Below are 19,818 nucleotides of genomic sequence, written 5' to 3' on the forward strand. Positions count from 1 at the left end.
TATATGTGACTGTGTTTAGATGTTTTTAAACAAATGTAGGAAAAATGGCAAACTCAAAACGGTGGGTTTGGAGGGGAAAGGGGAGAAACTATTATTTGCATTCTGAATTATTTGATTTGCTTAAACAATTATGCATTACTTTTTGAGCAAAAAAATTAAATAAAGGTTTAAGAAACAAAAATAAAATTAATATAAAACACATTAACACACATGGTGACACACATTGGTGCCATCGTGAGAACTGATCAATCTATTGGATGAAGTTTTCTTGTCCTAGAAATGTGGACAAGCTTCCCCAGAACAGCCCCGCCACAGTTATCTCCGTCCTCACCAGCAAGAGTAAAGGGCTAATGTTATTGTTAGGTTGTTTCCTTCTGCAGTCTTCTGCCAGGCCAGATCTACCTGAGTGAACAATAATCATTATCATCTCTGACAATCTGCGAAGATTAGCTCTGAGGGGAAAAAATTGAAAAATTGCATGTGCAAGTTATTGTATGTCTCTTAATGTTAAAGCCACGATGAAACCTCAGAGCACTGTAGCATACCGCTATTTATCAGAGGCAATTATTGGAAATGCCAGTTTGCATAGTACATATTCGTGTCCATAAAAATGCAGTACATACTGACCTGTCTGGTCTCTGAACTCCAGATTGCTCTTCACTTGAATATCTTAATTTCTCCCAGTCCCCAGACCAAACAAGACAAGTGACACAAGAGCTATTAGCTCCTCTTGGTAGAGTAACAGGGTGTCCTGGACAGTTTTCCTCGTGGGCGGGCGGCCGGAGCAGCCTGCCAGAGCTCTTGGCCCGAGGGAAAGCTGAGGTCACAGTTTGGAGCAGGGCGCAGGAGGTGGGCGAGGCTCCCTGGAGAGCACCTGGGAGACTTTCTGAGCACTCCAGGGGGATCATAATGGGGAGGGAATGCCAACAGGGTCAGAAGTCTGCCAATTATGCAGTGGGATTTGGCACGAGATCCCTTTGGGATTACTTGCTAATGCAACACTATTTGTACCTCACATTGGTAAGACATGGGAAGCTTTTGAAATTACAATAAGAAATGTGGGTGTTTTTCCCTCTTTTGGGGGGTAGTTCCTAATAATTATTAAATTCTGGAGCAGGAATGGGAGCCATACATTTCAGATCTAGTTTTTCCACTTTGCCCACCCAGGAATAGGTTCCCATACCTGAGCTGCTCTGGAGACCCACAGTCTTCCCTCCTCACCCCTCAGTCATAGATCAGACAGTGCACCCTATTTTAATTCAGAGAGGGGGACTAAACTTCTCTCTGGCCCTGGCTGAGTTTGTCTTCCTCCCGGTGATAAAGTTCCTTTTTGCCTCCAGTTTTCTACCTTCTCTGCCCCAACTTCCAGCACTCAGAACTGCGAGAAGGACCCGGGGTCATTCATGGGCTGGTTTGCCTCAGCCTCATAAGCCTGCCCCACAGCCAATCACCAATTTGCACTCTAAAGGGACCATGGTGAGAAGTCAGAGCTCATGAACCCCAGGGGAACCTGTCAACTGCTGGGTTTTGGCTTATGCTCTAAAGCATTTATGAGCACTTAGGCCCAGCCAGTGTGGCTCAGTGATTGAGTGTTGTCCCATGAACCAGGAGGTCATGGTTTGATTCCTGGTCAGGATACATGCCCGGGTTTCAGGCTTGATCCCCAGTATGGGGTGTGTAGGAGGCAGCCGATCAATGATTCTCTCTCATCATTGATGTTTCTATCTCTCACTCTCCCTTCCTCTCTGAAATAAAAAAAAAAAATTATATATATATATATATATATATATATATATATATATATATATATAATTTTTTTATATGCACTAGAGGCCCAGTGTACATGGATTAGTTGCCTCCTGCACGAACCCCAAAGAGGGCCTGGGCAGAGGAGGCGTCTGCAACTGGGAACATGTCCTTTACCGAATTGAACCGGCGACCATTCGGTCCCCAGGCTGATGCTCTATCCATTCAGCCAAACTGGCTAGGGCCACCCTGTTTTTAATGAACTCTCATCACCACTCGGGTGGGTAGGGGAAAGCATATTGGTACAGCTTTTCTGCAGAGCCTCAAAAACATTCAAGCCCTCTGTGAGGGTGACTCTCCTAGGCCATGTGACCATAATTCCTTGGTGATATGAATTCACTAACAGCAGACCATTGACCAAATAAATGGCCAGTCAGGTGCTATGGTGACCTCTGTAACTTTCAAGAAATGAGTCTCAGGAGACTTCTAACTTTCCCAGTCTTTACATCATGGGAGTTATTTGTGGCAGGAGATGAACAAGCAGTACCAAATCCTTGCTCTCAAATCCCAGTTCAGAGAGTACATTGAATTTGCCTGCTATTTGCTCTGAGCCCTAGCAACCTCTGTCCAGCCATAGTCAGCCTGGCCTGAATACCAAAAAGTGGTTTTACAACATTAGTGACTTATTACTTCTTTCCTATATCAGATGACTCCAAATGGTTATCATGAAGTTCATTTGATATCCTTCCTTCGTCCTTTATCTTATCAGTTGGGGAAAGGTAAAATATTTGCAGTGCACACACAAAAGCACCTGGGACTGGATATGAGGCTGAACATGCCAGACTTTAGAGCTGAGGGTTTGAATCCTACACTGTTCCACTTATTTATACATTCATTGGTTGATACTTTTATGTACCCTGCCTGGGGATCGAACCCACAACCTTGACGTATTGGATAATGCTCTAACCAACTGAACTACCCAACCAGGGCCTTGACGCCTACACTTGAATGTCAGTGTCAGCCCTTCCTATCTGACCTCTCTAGCCCAGTGATTCTGCTGATCTGAGAACCACTGATCTAGACCAACATTCCACTACATAGAACCAAATTTGACTTTTGTTTGACTCTATCGTGTGGTCAAATTGAATAGGCAAACTGACATTTTATGTATTTAATCATGATTAGACTGATAAGTAAGTGTGGCTGGACAGTTAGGCTTGAACAAGTCTGCTCAGGGCTGTCAAGATCATTCTGTATCTAGCACCTCAGTCAATTCTTGCAACTACTTAGCTTCACAGTAATCTTACTTTTGCTAGTGTCTATGGTTAAGAGGCACACCTTTTACTTGAACAAACCTACAAATCATAATTACTCCTCTGATGCCAAACAGAATTTTGATAATAGACCCAAGTTAGAGATTTGATTTTAGAGAATCGAGTACGTTCTGAAATCCTTTAATCAGGGAATAATGTCTCTGAAAAAAACACAAAAAATTATTTATGCACAAAGATATTCACTATGGCATTACTTAAAACAGTGAAAATTTAGAAGCAAATAAAACGTAAATTGTAGACTAAATGTAAGATGTTAATAATAGATTAAATGGGTATAGCATATATTAAAACACTGTGCCGGCCCCCACACGTGCACCAGGCCTCTATCCAGCCGGCACTGGGATCAGCGTGACAGGGGGCAGCGCCAAAACCCCCTGATTGCCCTGCTGCTCTGTGTGTGACAGGGGGTGGGGTCACAACCTCCCTATCTGCCCTGCTCTGTTCATGACATGGGAAGGCGCCCCAACCCCCTGATCGCCCTGCAGCTCTGTGTGTGACAGGGTGTGGCGCCCCAACCCCCTGATTGGCCCTGCTCTGTGTGTGACAGGTTGTGGTGCCCCAACGCCCCCCCACCCTGCTCCCCCCACCCGGGCCCTGCTCTGTGTATGACAGGGTAGAGCCATAACCTCCCCAGCGGCCCTGCTCTGTGTATGACAGGGTAGAGCCATAACCTCCCCAGCGGCCCTGCTCTGTGTATGACAGGGTGCGGCACCCCAACCTCCTGATCGGCCCTGCTCTGTGCGTGACTGGGGGAGCTCCCCAACCCCCTGATGGGCCCTGCTCTGTGCGTGATGGGGGGAGCTCCCAACCCCCTGATCGACCCTGCTCTGTGCATGATAGGGGGTGGCGCCGCAACCTCCCAATCAGCCCTACCCTGAGCGTTACTGAGGGTGGCATCGCAACCTCCTGATCTGCCCTGCTCTGTGCATGACAGGGGCGGTGCCCCAACTCCCCAATCGGCCCTGCTCTGAGCCCGACCAGGGGCTGCTCCTAGGGATTGGGCCTGCCCTCTGCCACCCGGGAGCAGGCCTAAGCCAGCAGGTCGTTATCTCCCGAGGGATCCCAGACTGCGAGAGGGCACAGGCTGGGCTGAGGGACCCTCCCTTCCCCCCCGAGTGCACAAATTTTTGTGCACCGGGCCTCTAGTGGTTATAATAAAAAAGACAGATAATCATGGGTCTCGGTGAAGATGTGGAGATATTGGAGCCCTCATATATTGCTAGTGGTGATATAAAATGGTGCAGACACTTTGACAGCAGTCTGGCGGTCATCAAAAAGCTAAACATTGAGTTGCCCAAAAACCCAGCTTTCCTACTTGTAGGTATATGTCCTAGAGAATTAAAAGTTTATGTTCAAACAAAAACTTGTCCATGAATGTTTGTAGCAGCATTATTTATAATAGCCAAAAAGTAGAAACAATCCAAATGCTCATCACCTGATAAATAAAATGTGGTATAGCTGCAACTTCTAGCATGACTGATGTTAAGGCTATTCCTGTAGGGTAGGCCTTTCCATAGATGGTCAAGAATATTTCAAAGCTTTTTGTTTCCCACCCTATAAAAAAGAATAAACTTTCTAAAAGATTTTTAACACAAGGTAGAAGAGCTTTGGAAAGTTCCTTAAGCTTTTAGTGCCAAGGTTTCTTCATCTAAAAATGCAAGAATATTAATACTATCTACTGCTGGATTATAAGAGAATGAAAATGACATATTATGTAATATCACCAAGCTCAAGGTGGGCACATATTAGACACTCAATAAATGCTAGTTTCTTTTCCCCGCAGAGTAGGCATTTGAGAACATCTTTACTGAGTACTGTGTTTGCAAGTAATTGGAACAGTACAAAGTAGATGGAGCCAAGAGAGGATCTATTGGCTCATGAAAGGTAACGGGGGAAACTGTGGTAGGGGTGTTGTGGAGGGTTGTGCAGCTGGTCTTAGTAATGCCTTGAAACAGGCCTCCAGAGGACTCTCTCCATTTCTTGCTTCTCTGTCTCTTTACATGTTGGCTTCATTGTCCATTACTGTGCTCCAGCTTCTTCTACATGACGGGAAAACATAGCCCGTGGTGCATCTCACATTACCTCACCTTGCCTTCCATCGAGAAAGGACTCTTTTTCCTTAGCTGAAAACTTTTGGAAAGGACTCTGATTGTCCCCGTTGTTCCATGCATCCATCTCTGAAGCCAGATGTGTGAATATTAGAGTTCTAAGTTTGGCAGCTCCCACTAGAAACTATGAAGTTGGAGTTAAGAGAATAACTCCTCTTCAAAAAAAAAAAAAAGACATGTACTGATCTAAGCAGGTGAAACAAGAGGTGTCAGACACTGACACTTGCACCCATTAGGTGCTGACGAAATGAAGATGGTATAAGTCTTCAGGACTTGATAATGGTATTTCAGCCCCCATTTATTCTTTTGGCTGGAAGACCTTGTGCAGTGAACAAGTTGTACACTGTGCATAGTAGTCCTTAGCTACCAAACCCTCACCTCCACTCCGACAATGTCAGATGAGCAGGACTGTTGAGCAAGCTCTATGGGCAAAGAGTTTGTGTTTAGGGACAACACACTTATTCAAACTGGGAATTCCATCCAACTAGGTAGACCACCTGAAGAGGATTGGCCAGAGACGGTATGAAGCTGCAGTGTGGAAACCAGACCAGAGGGACAGAGTTCAAAACACAAGGTGGTTGGTGGATTGCATTTGGGAGGGCATTTTAGAGGAATCTGTAACCTAGTGTTGGCAGGGACAGAACTCTCTATGCTGCAGCCCATGTTCACAACTAGGTCCCCATGGGGCTGCGGTAATAACTCAGTACCTTTGCCTGAGAGCAGCACAAACAGGCACAGTGAGCAAAGCCACTGTGCCCCAGCTGTTAGCCATGTCCAGACTGGCCTCCCAAAGAGGGTGATCTAGGCAGCCGTGGGCAAACTACGGCCCGCGGGCTGGATCCGGCCCGTTTGAAATGAATAAAACTAAAAAAAAAAAAGACCGTACCCTTTTATGTAATGATGTTGACTTTGAATTTATATTAGTTCACACAAACACTCCATCCATGCTTTTGTTCCGGCCCTCTGGTCCAGTTTAAGAACCCATTGTGGCCCTTGAGTCAAAAAGTTTGCCCACCCCTGGTAGAGGGAGGAGCAGTTCCAGCAGCTGAAATGGCCCTGGCAGCAGTAGTAGCCCCAGCAACAGTAGCAGCAGCAGTGCAGAAGCCCCTAGAAGTGGTGACACATTCCCTGAAGTGTCACCTGCTCTCTAAGTGGGACCGCCCCAGGAAAATAAATGGGAAGCTCCCACTGGTTAATAGAAACTCTGGTGTCCATTTGTACGCGTGATTTTGGAAACTCCTCAGTGGCTTGCAAAGGCTCTCCCTAAATTTCCTTTCAGCGGAGCACTTTCTCTTTCTCTTAGATGTGCACGAAATGAGCCAGGCTTCCCGAGAATGCTTTCCAGGTCAGATGGTTGGCTGCCTCTTCCCTTTAGCTAAATAAAGGGCACCGTCTTCAAAGGACGAGGAGGCAAGTCCATCTGGTCTCTCTGATTGCACTGGTCAGGGGAGTCCCAGCCAAGTCCCAAGCTTTAGCTACGTGGACGGTCTGCTCATACCACCCAGAATGTACATCTGGCTGCCAAATGCACCTTGCTCTGGCCACCCACGTACACGAGATCCAATGAGCAACAGCCTCAGCATTCTCCTGGCTGAACAAAGAGGGCGATTGCCACAAGCAGGGCTATTGTTCCATTGGCATTGGCATCAAAGGCCCGGGCCAGCTCCCCTTTGTCTGTCAGCTGCTATTCAGGAGGAAAAGAGAAGAAAAGCAAACCAATAGGTTTCTTGGAAAGAATCATCTGTGGACGTGGGGCGTTTGCTGTAGCACGGCTCTAACGTGATTCTAATAACAACGTGTAAAGCTACTTAGCATGGAGAACCTTACCAACACATATTCTAAAATGTCACAGCGCCTGGTTATAATGGGCACGCTGTTTCCCAGATTTAGAGCTGTTGAGAGTTGAGTCATCCCTGCTGGCTTATGTGAAACAAGGTAGCAAGGTCTGTACATGGTGTTTGGGGCAGGTTAACACCCTATATCAGAATTAAGAACATGTCATCTGGTCTTCAGATAACATACTACAAGAGTCTCTTTCCCAGAAAGTCCGATTTTTCTTTTCATCTGGCTTTATGACTATCTCCTGCCACCAATAACAACGGGCCCTTGACACCTTCACATATGTCAGCCTTTTTCTGAACCATTCATCTGCACAGTTCTTCTCGTCAGAGAGTAGTGTGTGTGTGTGTGTGTGTGTGTGTGTTGGGAGAGTTTCAAAATTTTATTTGTATTATAAAATATTTCTGACATGTAAAGAAAAAAAGAACAGATAATAAAAGTAATGAACTTGTGCCCGGCTGGTGTGGTTCAGTGGTTGAGCATCAACCTATGAACCAGGAGGTCACGGTTCAATTCCCGGGCAGGGCACATGCCTGGAATGTGGGTTCGATCCCAGGTAAGGGGCATGCAGGAGGCAGCCGATCAATAATTCTCTCTTATCATTGATGTTTCTCTCTCTCTCTCCCTCTCCTTTCCTCTCTGTTATCAATAAAAATAAATTTTAAAAAAATAGTGAACATGTGACTTCTACCTCTGGGCTTAAAAAAATTACAAATGGCAATGTAATTGCTTTCCTTCCTCCCCACCTCCAGGGCTCACCATTCTCTTGCACATTTCCATGTACTTTTGTACCTTGACAACATGGTTCCACACACAGCCCCTGTTTTATGTGTTTTAAAACTTTCCATAAATCACTAGATGATGTAGAGCTCAGCAACTAGTAACATTATGCTTTGGAGTTGCCCAGGTTGATACATAGAGTGCTGGTTCATCTGTTTGCACTGCTGAAGCGTTTTCCCCTGTATGAATATAGCACGACCCATCCCTCTGTTCTTCCGGTGAGGGACATTTAGGCTGCTTCCAGTTTTTCACTGTTACAAACACTGCTGTAGCAAGCATTCTTAGGCAGGAATATCTCCCTAACATTTCCTAGGATTGCTGGTGTGTGGTAAGAACAAAAAGCAGCCAGACTATTAGTCAGTCTCTATTGTTTTTAACTCTCTAGAGACAATGTGTCCCTTATGGATGTGGCCAGTGTGGGTCTGGCTCACCACCACTCTCCATTCTCTACTGTTCTCTTGGGCCATCTTGGCACTTTTTCCTGGCCTGCTCCTGTCTCTTCAGCGTCTGTTTCCTGTGGTTAGCTTGCCTGCCATCTCTGATTCCTTATATCACTTCTCTCTCCCACTGGATTCTGGCTTCCCTTACCCCTGTGATTATACAATTTCTAGCTATTTTAGGTGAAAACCTCACACAGTGTTTCCCCAGATCCTGTTCCTATGGCTTAGATGCTCTTGGCAAGCATCCTTGCTGAATTTTTAGCCTCTTAGAGATAAGAAAGGTAGATGTATAGAGTTTTCTCTGAATCCCCACTACCCCTCACAGGGATGGCTGCAGGGAAAATGCTCAGTGATTGACTGATTTACTGAATAAAATAAGAGGATGAAATGGGATTTGATAGATGTGGTATAGGGTCGGGGTTACATAAAATCCTTCTAACAATACAAGCAGATTGACTCTCATTGAATAGAGAATCTTTTATGGAAACACTATGGCACATAAGCCTAGTTATTTAAGACAGCATAATAAATTTGATGTTTTCTTTCACCTGACTGCATTCCTGAAGAATTGTCAATGTTCAACACCCACACGTACATACACACTCAGAGGCATACACAGCAACACTTCCATTTCCTGAAAAGATTCAGTCACAATCTACTTTAACACTGCTAAGCAACTTAAATAGAAGACTATCAAGTTGTCTTTTTAGGTAAACTTTTATTGAAGTATAACAAACATAGAATCTACACATTGTGAATTAGAGTTCAATGAATATTCGCAAACTAAACTCACTTAGTCATCACAATGCAGATCAAGAAGCAGAACATACAGCTCTCCAAAGCCCCACACGTACCCCATCTCAATCACTATGTATTCCCCCCAAAGGAAACCATTATTCTGAATTCTAACACCATAGAGTAGGTTTGCCTGATTTTGAACTTAAAAGACAAGTAGAGCCGGGGCCGGTTTGGCTCAGTGGATGGAGAGTCGGCCTGCGGACTGGAGGGTCCCGGGTTCGATTCCGGTCAGGGGCATGTACCTGGGTTGCGTGCACATCCCCAGTGGGAGATGTGCAGGAGGCAGCTGATCGATGTTTCTCTCTCATCGATGTTTCTAGCTCTCTATTTCTCTCCCTTCCTCTCTGTGGAAAATCAATAAAATATATTTAAAAAAAAAAAAAGACAAGTAGAATCCTTCAGATTACTTTTGTAGCACAGTAAGTTTGTGAGATGCATTCAAGTCATTGTGTGTAGTGCAATTCATTTTCATTACTATATGGTATTCCATTGTATGAATATATCATAATTTGTTCACTTTACTGTTGATGGGTATTTGGGTTGTTCTAGTTTTTAACTATAATAGATAGTGTTACGATAAACATTCTTATACATGTTTTTGTGGGTGCACTAATGTACACACTTCTTTTGGGTATAAACCTATGAGAGAATTGCTGGTGCAATAGTTATGCATACATTCAGCTTTCATATTGCCAAACAGTCAGGCATACAGGTGGACATGCTAGATGGATAGTTTGATGCTGAGATATTTTAAACACTTCGGTTTGGCCCAGGACTCTCCACCCATTGAAGGTGAGGCATCTCATTGCTTGTGGAAAGGGGGTAGCCATAGCTGAGAATAAAGGTGTTAAGGATTAGCCTTGCTTTAAAAATAGATGACTTTAAAAAACAGCATAGGAAAAATAAAACCTTTTCATTTACATGAGACACATTTTGTGGAGAAAAGAAATAATTTGTGATTTCTAAGGAGGTAAAACTTGGAGAACTAAGCAGACATTTTTGTTTTTCTTTTTTGAAAAGCACAAACTTTCCTTTATTGCCATTAATAGTAAATCTTTTATTTGTCAGTCTCTTGCTATATACTACTATTATGGCAAGTGCTTTAAAATACATAATTTACATTAAGTGGTAGAACTGATACTGTAACCGAGGTTAAGATTATTCCAAGGCCTATATTATTATTTTTTTCACTTTAAGTCCCAGAGGAGAGAGGATGAAAGGCATGCCGTAAAGGCAGCTTCCCACCACACAGGAAGGCAATGGCTCTGCCAGGCTGAAGGACAAGAGGTGGAGGTTTAGAAGGTGTATGGAGTTAGCAGGGAATAATAAGAGATAGAAAGAAAATGCTGTGAATGTGACATCACAGGAACCAGTGAAGAGAAAATATTTGAAGGAGTAAATAATCAACCTCATCAAATGCTGCAGAGAGACCAGGTAAGAAGAGAACTCCAGAGTCTCTGTTGGGTTTAGTCAAATGGAGGTCACTGGTCTTAACAGGAGAAGCCCCAGTGCTACAGGAGGAGCAGAGGGGAGAGTGGAGTGGATGGAGCTGAGAAAGTAGAAGCGCCTTTGATGGAACACTTTTCTTAGAAACTTGGGTGTGTATGGGGACAAGAGAAAGCATTATTTGGAGGATGATTCGAGACAAAGAGAAGGTATTCTAAAGGTAACTTCCTAAAGCATGGTTGAGTACAGATGGACAGGTTGAAGATGTAGGAGCTAAGTCCTACTTCTGCCTGAGAAGGCAGGAGAGGATGGGCCCATCCACATTTTGGGCTGCTGTGGTGGCCATAAATGCCAGCTGCCTAGATCTCCTGCTATGGGAACTAATTGGTGGACAGCCCCAGCTGCTATCCTTCTGGGTCCTCTCCCGCATCCCTGCTGAGGCCAGATTCCCACAGGCAGTTCCTAGTAAATGGCTAAGCGTGGTAGAGCCATTCCTGTGGTGATTTTGGCATAGGGACCACCCCTCCTCCTTCCTACTTTGCCACCATGGTCCTGGCCAAACCTTTCTTGGAACTACGCTGCAGTCTGAGAGTCTTCATGTCCAACCTTCCTTCCCCGCTTCTGCACAGATGCCACTCGTGCACTTTATGCCTCTTCCTTTTTATCCTTCACAGGCATTCCCTCCCACCTCCCCCCACCACCAGTAAATCTCTTGTATGTTCCTGTCTTCACATCTGCTTTTAGGAGGAACCTACATAGCTACTAACTCCCAAATCAGTTTTTATCTATCAATCTCTTCTGACCATCAGGCTTGTCTTTCTAATTTCCGATTGGACAACATCAACAGGTTATTTCCTCACTATTATTCTCAACCCTTCCCTGAGTAGAACATTGTTCACACTACCATCAGAGTGATCTTTCAAAATAAACATTTGGTCATGTAACCTTTTAAAACTGAATCAGCTTAATTACTTACCTTCTTTAGATTCAACAGTGGTTTTCCATCATGCTTAGAATAAAGCAGAAACTCCTCACCATGGTCTCTGATATCTAGTATATTCCCTGGACTATTTCTCAATCATGCACAGTTTGTTCCTTCTTGAAAGCCTTTCCCTGGAACATTTTTTCTCCAGAGCTTCAGATGGCGTGCCTTCCCCTTCATTCAAGTTTCTGCTGCAATGCTACCTCCTTACATGAGACCTTACATGATCCTCTTATCTAAAATTGCTCACTCCATCCCCATCCACTGTCATTCTTTATCCCCTTACTCAGCCCATCTATCTTTCTTCTTTCTCGCTTTCTTCTTCTTCTTCTTCTTCTTCTTCTTCTTCTTCTTCTTCTTCTTCTTCTCCCTCCTCCTCCTCCTCCTCCTCCTCCTCCTTTTCCTCTTCCTTCTCCTCCCTCCTTCTTCATCTTCCTCTTGGCATTTATCATCCCAAAATTGTATTACTTATTTGATTACCTATTTGGCTCAATACATATTTAAATTAAAGAATACCTATCGAACTCTTTAATTTAATGATTCTGACATCTATATATAATCTAAAGCAATATAATCTGATAGAAATATAATATGAACCACTTATGTAATTTCAAAATTTCTGGGAGCACTCTGTTAGGTCTTAAGCTTCCTGAATAGTGAGTATGAATAGGGTTTGGGAATTGTATGTAGAGCGGCAAAATTCCCCAGGTGGCCTAGCTAGTGGCAAGGGCAAGCCTACCTCATAGAGATAAAAGTCTTCTAGTTTTTAAAGAAAGCACTGAAAGAAGAAATTTGTAACTTGGCTTTATCATGAAGTAGTCCTATGACCTTGGGCAATCACTTGGGTCTGGGAGGGCAGATAGGTTTTATCTTTCATGTCATCTTCTGTCAGTTGACAGTGGCTGCCTAGAGATCTGCAGAGGGAAGGTTTCTGAGGCTTAGTCTGACCTCCTGGGGAAACAGCTCCTTGATCAATTAGTGATGTCTTCCCCGAGCACCTCTACAATTGGAGTGGATGTTCTGACTCTCTTGAAGTCTCAGTTTTTACCTCAATCAACAGGGGATAAAAATAGCAGCTCTCTTAGCCCAATTTGGATGCTATGAAGCTCAAAGGAAGTAGGCTGAGAAAATGCTATGAAAGTCCAACACACTAAACTATTATTAGAAAGATATCTTAGAGGGGCCAGCAACAATGTAATGTATGTATGTCTGCAGCTATGCCTGCCTGTGTGTATCTATAGTTCCCCCAGGTCAGTATTTTCCAAAGAGCTGGGTCTAGAAAAATGCTCAGTTGTGCCAAGCTCAGAATATGGAAAAGCTGTTCTGATGAAGATTAAACCAACTGATGAGCTTTTTAAAAATCTTCAGTTTAGCTGAAACCGGTTTGGCTCAGTGGATAGAGCGTTGGCCTGCGGACTGAAAGGTCCCAGGTTCGATTCCGGTCGAGGGCATGTACCTGGGTTGCGGGCACATCCCCAGTGGGAGATGTGCAGGAGGCAGCTGATCGATGTTTCTAACTCTCTATCTCTCTCCCTTCCTCTCTGTAAAAAATCAATAAAATATATGAAAAAAAAATCTTCAGTTTAGATTTCTGTCCGTGCCCCACCCCCAGTCAATTTATTACATGTGTATACGCACATATTTAATCTATAAATTTTTTCAAAATAATGGTCTCTTTATAAGTCATTTTAAATTTTTAAAAGGCTCAATTTCTGCTGCTTTGGGAAGTAAAGGGTCATTTTTCCTCTTTTATAGACCACTTATGGTCTGACCAAATTTACTTCTCTCTACACAGGCGTCTTTCTCAGCTTCTCTCCTCTCTGCAGACGCTCAGGCCACCTCAGTGAATCTGGTATTATTGATTCAGGAAAAGGCTTTGATTCTGCAAACCACAAGCTGTTACTCATGAAACTATGACAACTTGGTATTAGCTACAAATCAATGAACTTTTAAAATGCAGTTGAAGCAACAAAACTCCCTTCCTGCTAAACCTTGATAAGCTCACCCTGAAACTGCCAAACCTTTATCTTAACATTCATGTGATCTTTGTTGCTTTGATAGCCCCTTTGCTGCATTGATAAGGATTACACACCTCGGAGGAGCTGTTGTCCTCTCTAGAAACATTTCTATGTTGGCTGCAGGAATCAAGTGAGTCTCTTTCTATGGGTGGACTGTGATCGGTCAGTTTCCTCAAATAAACCATTCTCAGACCTTTTCCTTTTTACCCAATTTGTTCTTTAGAGACAAAATAGAAAATGCGAACAGGCCAAGGAAGGTTTCAAGCTGTGATGAAGGGCTTTTGGCACGATTCACTGGTGAGGGTGTTTAGATCTTCATTCTTATGAGCCATTCTATAGATATAGCCCCCTGCCCTTTACTTCATAGCAGGAGTAGTCTCTTTATTTCTCTCTTAGTCCTTAGGCAATAAAGCGTATATAACTAGGTCACTTAGGCAGGGATGTGGTTGCTTTCTCAGTCCAGGAGGCAGCAGCAGTGGTGGCAAAGTGACTTTTCTGATGATACAGAGACAGAGCTCTGACCAATAAGGGTCCTGAGTTCAGAGCCAGTGTCAACGGTTTCCTCATCAACTCAGACCTATGGTGTCATTTTGGGCATTGTTCCTGGAAGCGGAACGTCAAACCTATCCTCCATTCCATGGTGATTCTATCTAATATTCATAAAATAACAGACAAGTAAAGAAACAAACAGGAAATCTTTCTCTGATTCATCATGCAGATTCAGCTTCGGTGTTTGAGCTTTCAAGGATGGGCCAGAGAAGCAATAGATAGGTATATCAGATCCCAGTTAACAAGGATGCCTTCCTATTCAGGAGAGTTTGTAAATGCCTGTGTTTTCTCCCTGATGCAGGGGTCATCTCAAGTTTACATGATAGTAGTAAGCCACAAGGGAGCCTGTAGATAAGAACATATTTTCCTCAAAATGAGGCTATGAATATTCTTTGAACGCCTGGAGAAGTGCTCATAAAACCTGGAAGGAAGCATGTTGGTAAGGAAAATTGGAAGGTCATGGATCTAGTTGGCTTCCTGGATATGAAGTGGCCTGCAGGAAGTCCCTGATGAAACCTCTTTGAAAGCACAGTTACCTGGTATGGTAGGCCCACTAGAATGAGTTAGCTGAAAATCATATCCTCAGATTATGGCACACAATAATTTGATGAATTGAGCTCTGTAGTATTGTTCTTTTTAAAAAATATATATTTTATTGATTTTTTACAGAAAGAAAGGGAGAAGGACAGAGAGTTAGAAACATTGATGAGAGAGAAACATCGATCAGCTGTCTCCTGCACACTCCCTATTGGGAATGTGCCTGCAACCAAGGTACATGCCCTTGACCGGAATCGAACCTGAGGTCCTTCAGTCCACAGGCTGACGCTCTATCCACTGAGCCAAACCAGTCAGGGCTGTAGTATTGTTCTTTTGAACACTGACAGATTTCTGCTCAAATCAATAATTTCTTTTTGGCATAGTTGAATTTGAGCTGCTCTTTTTGACAGTGATTAACCAACAATTTGAGCTGGGTCTTAAGGCCTTTCCTATTGTAAAGCTTCACCCCAGTCCTGCATCTCCCATTTTCCATCTTCCTCTTAACCAAGGTGGGAGGGCAGGCAACCCACGCATCTGAAATAGAAATCAAGTTGCATTATATACAAGTTAATATGAAGTAGGACTCAGAAAGTCCTGTTTTATTCCATTTAAAAATGGAATTTTGTCTGGCCTAAGATCATTCCTAGCCAATCTGATTCTGGCAATAATATTATGATACAGGTTTTAGGCCATGATAATCATTTAGGGTTTTTGTCAAGATTACCAAGTTTAGTGCAAAGACAGTTCCTGTCCACAGAGCAAAAGGCAAATGATCAACACTAATAAAAGAGAAAAATGGTAATTGGTGTATGAGCTACCCTTTTCATTGGCTAATCAGGGCTATATGCAAATTAACTGCCAACTAAGATTGGCAGTTAACTGCCAACAAGATGGTGGTTAATTTGCATATGTAGGCACAATGCAGGGAGGCGAAAGGGAAAGCAGGAAGAAGCCCCCTGCCACTGACAGTGATCGGAAACCCAGGGGGGAGCTAAGAGCTGGGGGGCAGGGCAAAGGCGGCCCAGGGACCGCCTTTGCCCTGCCCCCCCAGCCATGATCGGAGAATCAGGCACCTTTTCCGCCCTGGCCAGTGATAGCAGGAAGTAGGGGTGGAGCCAGCGATGGGAGCTGGGCATGGTCGAAGCTGGCAGTCCCAGGAGCTAGGGGTCCCTTGCCTGGGCCTAAAGCGAAGCCCAAGATCGCGGGGCCGCTGCAGCTGCGGGTCCCCGCTGCCTGGGCCGGACGCCTCAGCCAGAGGCATGGGGCAGGGGCGGAGCCCGCACGATCGCTGCGCCCCCCCCCCCCGCTGCCACTGCAGGTCCCCACTGCCCGGGCTGGATGCCTAGGCCAGAGGCGTCAGGCCTGGGCAAGGGGCCTATCCTGCGATTGGAGGGTGATGGGGGTCAACGCCTGAGGGCTCCCAGTATGTGAGAGGGGGCAGGCTGGGCTGAGGGACACTCCCCCCCACACACACACCCAGTGCACGAATTTCGTGCACCGGGCCCCTAGTAGATTAATAAATGTGTTATAAAGTCTTCATTGTTCATAACTAACTCCTCAGAAGATTTATCAAATGTAAGAAGCAGAGTATAGATTTGTACTTGTGTATAAGTTGTACCTTAAACCTCGTTGCTCTTCATGCAAGATGGTTGGCTGAGAGGCTTGCTGAGAGAAAAGACAATATGAAAATCTGAGAATAAGTCCAGCAAGTTAATGAGTATGTAATCATTGACAGATGATACAACACTTTGTCTTAAAGATAATGAAATGTGTTGTTGTAGAGTTTTCTATACCCAGCTATAGAGAATTCTAGAACCCATGAAATATGGAGAGGGCCATCTTCAGACTGTTAGCTCCAAAATACTAACTTTCTCAGTTGTCAGTAGTTATTTGTTTTTCTACATTTCCTTACTGAAGTTATATTATGGGCAGCTATGCCAACCAGATGTATTAAGGATAAATCCAAATTTCATAAAAAGTATATTTTTGGCAAATGAAATTGTTTTTGAGAGGCTTTGAACTTGAAGAATTTTTATATAGCTTCCTAAGTGTTCCAATTGTGATGTCATTTCCCTAATTTGTTAAGTTTATACAGCTCTTCTCTGACATTCAAACTAAGTGACCAGGTCACCATTCTCCTCATGCCCAGATGTGTTGGATGACAACCAGAAATATGTTTAGTCTGCTTCTAATGAGTGATTGGGTATTGTTTTTTAATCCTTTGGACTCAAGAATGTTATTTATGAAAACTTAAAACCTAGAACGTATTTTGAAGACATAGGTGTTCACTCACAGCAACAGAATATAGCAGCAAGGTTGGGGAATGTCCTTGATGCTTGATCAGGGCAAGAGCAAAGGGTCTTGGTATAGGCAAACTGTCTATCTCAGGGATGCAAAAAGTGATGATGCTCAGATTCAAATCCAGTGTGTGTGTGTGTGTATATATATATATTTTAGAGAGGAAGGGAGTAGAAGAGAGAGATAGAAACATCAATGATGAGAGAGAATCATCTACTGGCTGCCTCCTGCACGCTCCATACTGAGGATTGATGCCCCATACTGAGGATTGAGCCCACAACCCGGGCATGTGTCCTTGACTGGAATCGAACCCAGGACCCTTCAGTCAGCAGGCTGATGTTCTATCCACTGAGCCAAACCAGCTAAGGCCAAATCAAGTTACATTTGGATTTTGAGTTCTTTAGATTTTAAATTTTTAGGTTGTCTATCTCTATACTCTTTTAGAATAAGTTAGTTAGAAGTGAATTAGGAATATATGTAATAGAACTGAATAGAAAAGTGGGTCAACTCAAGGTACAGTTAATTTTTTAAAAAGCTTTATGGAAATATAATATTCATAGCACTTAATTTATTCATTTAAAGCAGTGGTTCTCAACCTTCCTAATGCCGCGACCCTTTAATACAGTTCCTCATGTTGTAGTGACCCCCAGCCATAAAATTATTTTCATTGCTACTTCATAACTGTAATGTTGCTACTGTTATGAATCATAATGTAAATATCTGATATGCAGGATGTATTTTCATTATTACAAATTGAACATAATTAAAGCATAGTGATTAATCAGAAAAACAATATGTAATTATATATGTGTTTTCCGATGGTCTTAGGCGACCCCTGTGAAAGGGTCATTCGACCCCCAAAGGGGTCGCGACCCACAGGTTGAGAACCACTGATTTAAAGTATGCAAGTCAATGTTCTCTAGTATATTCACAAGGTTGTGCAACCATTACCATAATCTATTATTAGAAATTTTCATCCTCCAAAAGAATCCCCATGCCCATTATTAGTCATTCCCCACCTCCCCTACCCCCAGCCCTAGGCAACTGCTAATTTACTTTCTGCTAATCTATGGGTTTGCCTATTCTGGATATCCCATCTAAATGGAATCATACAATCTTGGTCTTCTGTTACTGGTTTCTTTTACCTAGGCTAACGTTTTCAAGTTCATCCATATTATAGTGTGTATCAGTACTTCATTCTTTTTTATTGCTGAATAATATTCCATTGTCTGGGTATCCCACTTTGCTGCATGCTTTGTTACATAAATCCATTCACCAGCTGATTAATAATTTGGGTTGTTTCTACTTTTTAGCTATTATGAATTTGGCAAGAAAAAACTTCTCCTACCCTTCTAGGGTCCTTGGCTGGCCTAATAAATTAAATTGACATAAGACAGATTAACAGGAGGAAAACACAAATGTTTTATATCATGAATACATGGGAGGGACCTAGGAAAATTGAGTCTCTTAAATGACAGAAGCCCTTACCTTAAATATCACCTTCAGCTAAAGATAAAAAAAGATTTTGGGGTGGGCAATCAGTTACTGGAGGTTATCAGGAAAAGCCCAATAAACAAGGGTAGGGTTGTTACATAAATATTTAAGTCTTTGCCTTTTGCACTGATAAGACTTTCTAGAGATAAGGTGGACTGCCTCTTCTTAGGACAGTGAGGGAAACACATTACAAATGGAGATTTCCCTTAAACATGTAAATGTCTCTTACAAAAGGGTAACTTCTCAGTTTTAGAACTTTTTCTATGTCTGCAGTTTCTTAAAAATAATCAGTCTAAAATAATTCCTATGCCAAAGAGACATATTTTGGGGTGGCAAATTCTGCTCCCCTCCAACTGCTATGAGCATTTATGTAGAAGCTTTTGTGTGGACATATGTTTTCAATTCTCCTGGGTTTATATTTAGGAATTGAAAATTGCTGGGTCCTTTTGAGGAACCGCCAGAGCGTTTTCCACAATGGCTGTACCACCTCACATTCCCACCAGCGATGCATGAAGATTTCAATTTCTCCGCATACTTGCCATCACTTGTTAGTTATGTTTTTATTACACTTCGTTTTTGTATGAAGCCCTTTCATTTTCCCGTTCTGTGCCTTCCTGTGACTTCCTGACATTCCTGTTCACTGGTGCCCACTCTGCTGGGCAGTTTCCCCACTGTCTCTGGACCTGCACTGCACTGTGCTGCCTGAGATTATTGTGTGCAGAACTCATGTTTTGGACTTTCCTTTCCTCCATCAAAATGTAACCATCCCTCGCTCTAGCTGCTTTGGCTCAGTGGATAGAGCATTGGCCTGTGGACTGCAAGGTCCTGGGTTCGATTCCGGTCAAGGGTACATGCCCAGATTGCTGGCTCAAATCCCCAGTAGGGGACATGTAGGAGGCAGCCAATCAATGATTCTCCCTCATCATTGATGTTTCTATCTCTCTCTCTCCCTCTCCCTTCCCCTCTGAAATCAATAAAAATATATCTTAAAAATATATATATAACCATCCCATATGCTAGTGCACCATGGCCCTGCTATGTTTGCATATCAATTTAATAAGCTCATTTTATTAAAAAGTAACGAATGATAACAGTTTGTTACGCTAACTTTCTCTGGAATTCTTGGCTAAATTATTCATAGCAAAATTTAAGCAGGATGCAAGGACATGGTTGAGAAATATGTTTCAGTTGGGCCCAAATGATTAATCTGACTTAATTTGGTCCCTTTAAGATTCAGTCTTCTTTCTTCCTTGAATAGAAAACTACACTAGGTTAATGATGTATATTATTGATCTGGTCCATCTATAGGTAAAACCTTATCTAGCACATTATTTAGCCAACTTTTAGGAAACTGGAAATAGTTACATAATTCCCTAGCAGAATATAATGGTGTTGTGAAGTTGGTCAAGTCAATGAATGCAAACCAGGCTAAACAAATATATTTTCAAA

The sequence above is a fragment of the Myotis daubentonii genome, chromosome 4, assembly GCF_963259705.1.
Source record: "Myotis daubentonii chromosome 4, mMyoDau2.1, whole genome shotgun sequence".
NCBI lineage: Eukaryota > Metazoa > Chordata > Mammalia > Chiroptera > Vespertilionidae > Myotis > Myotis daubentonii.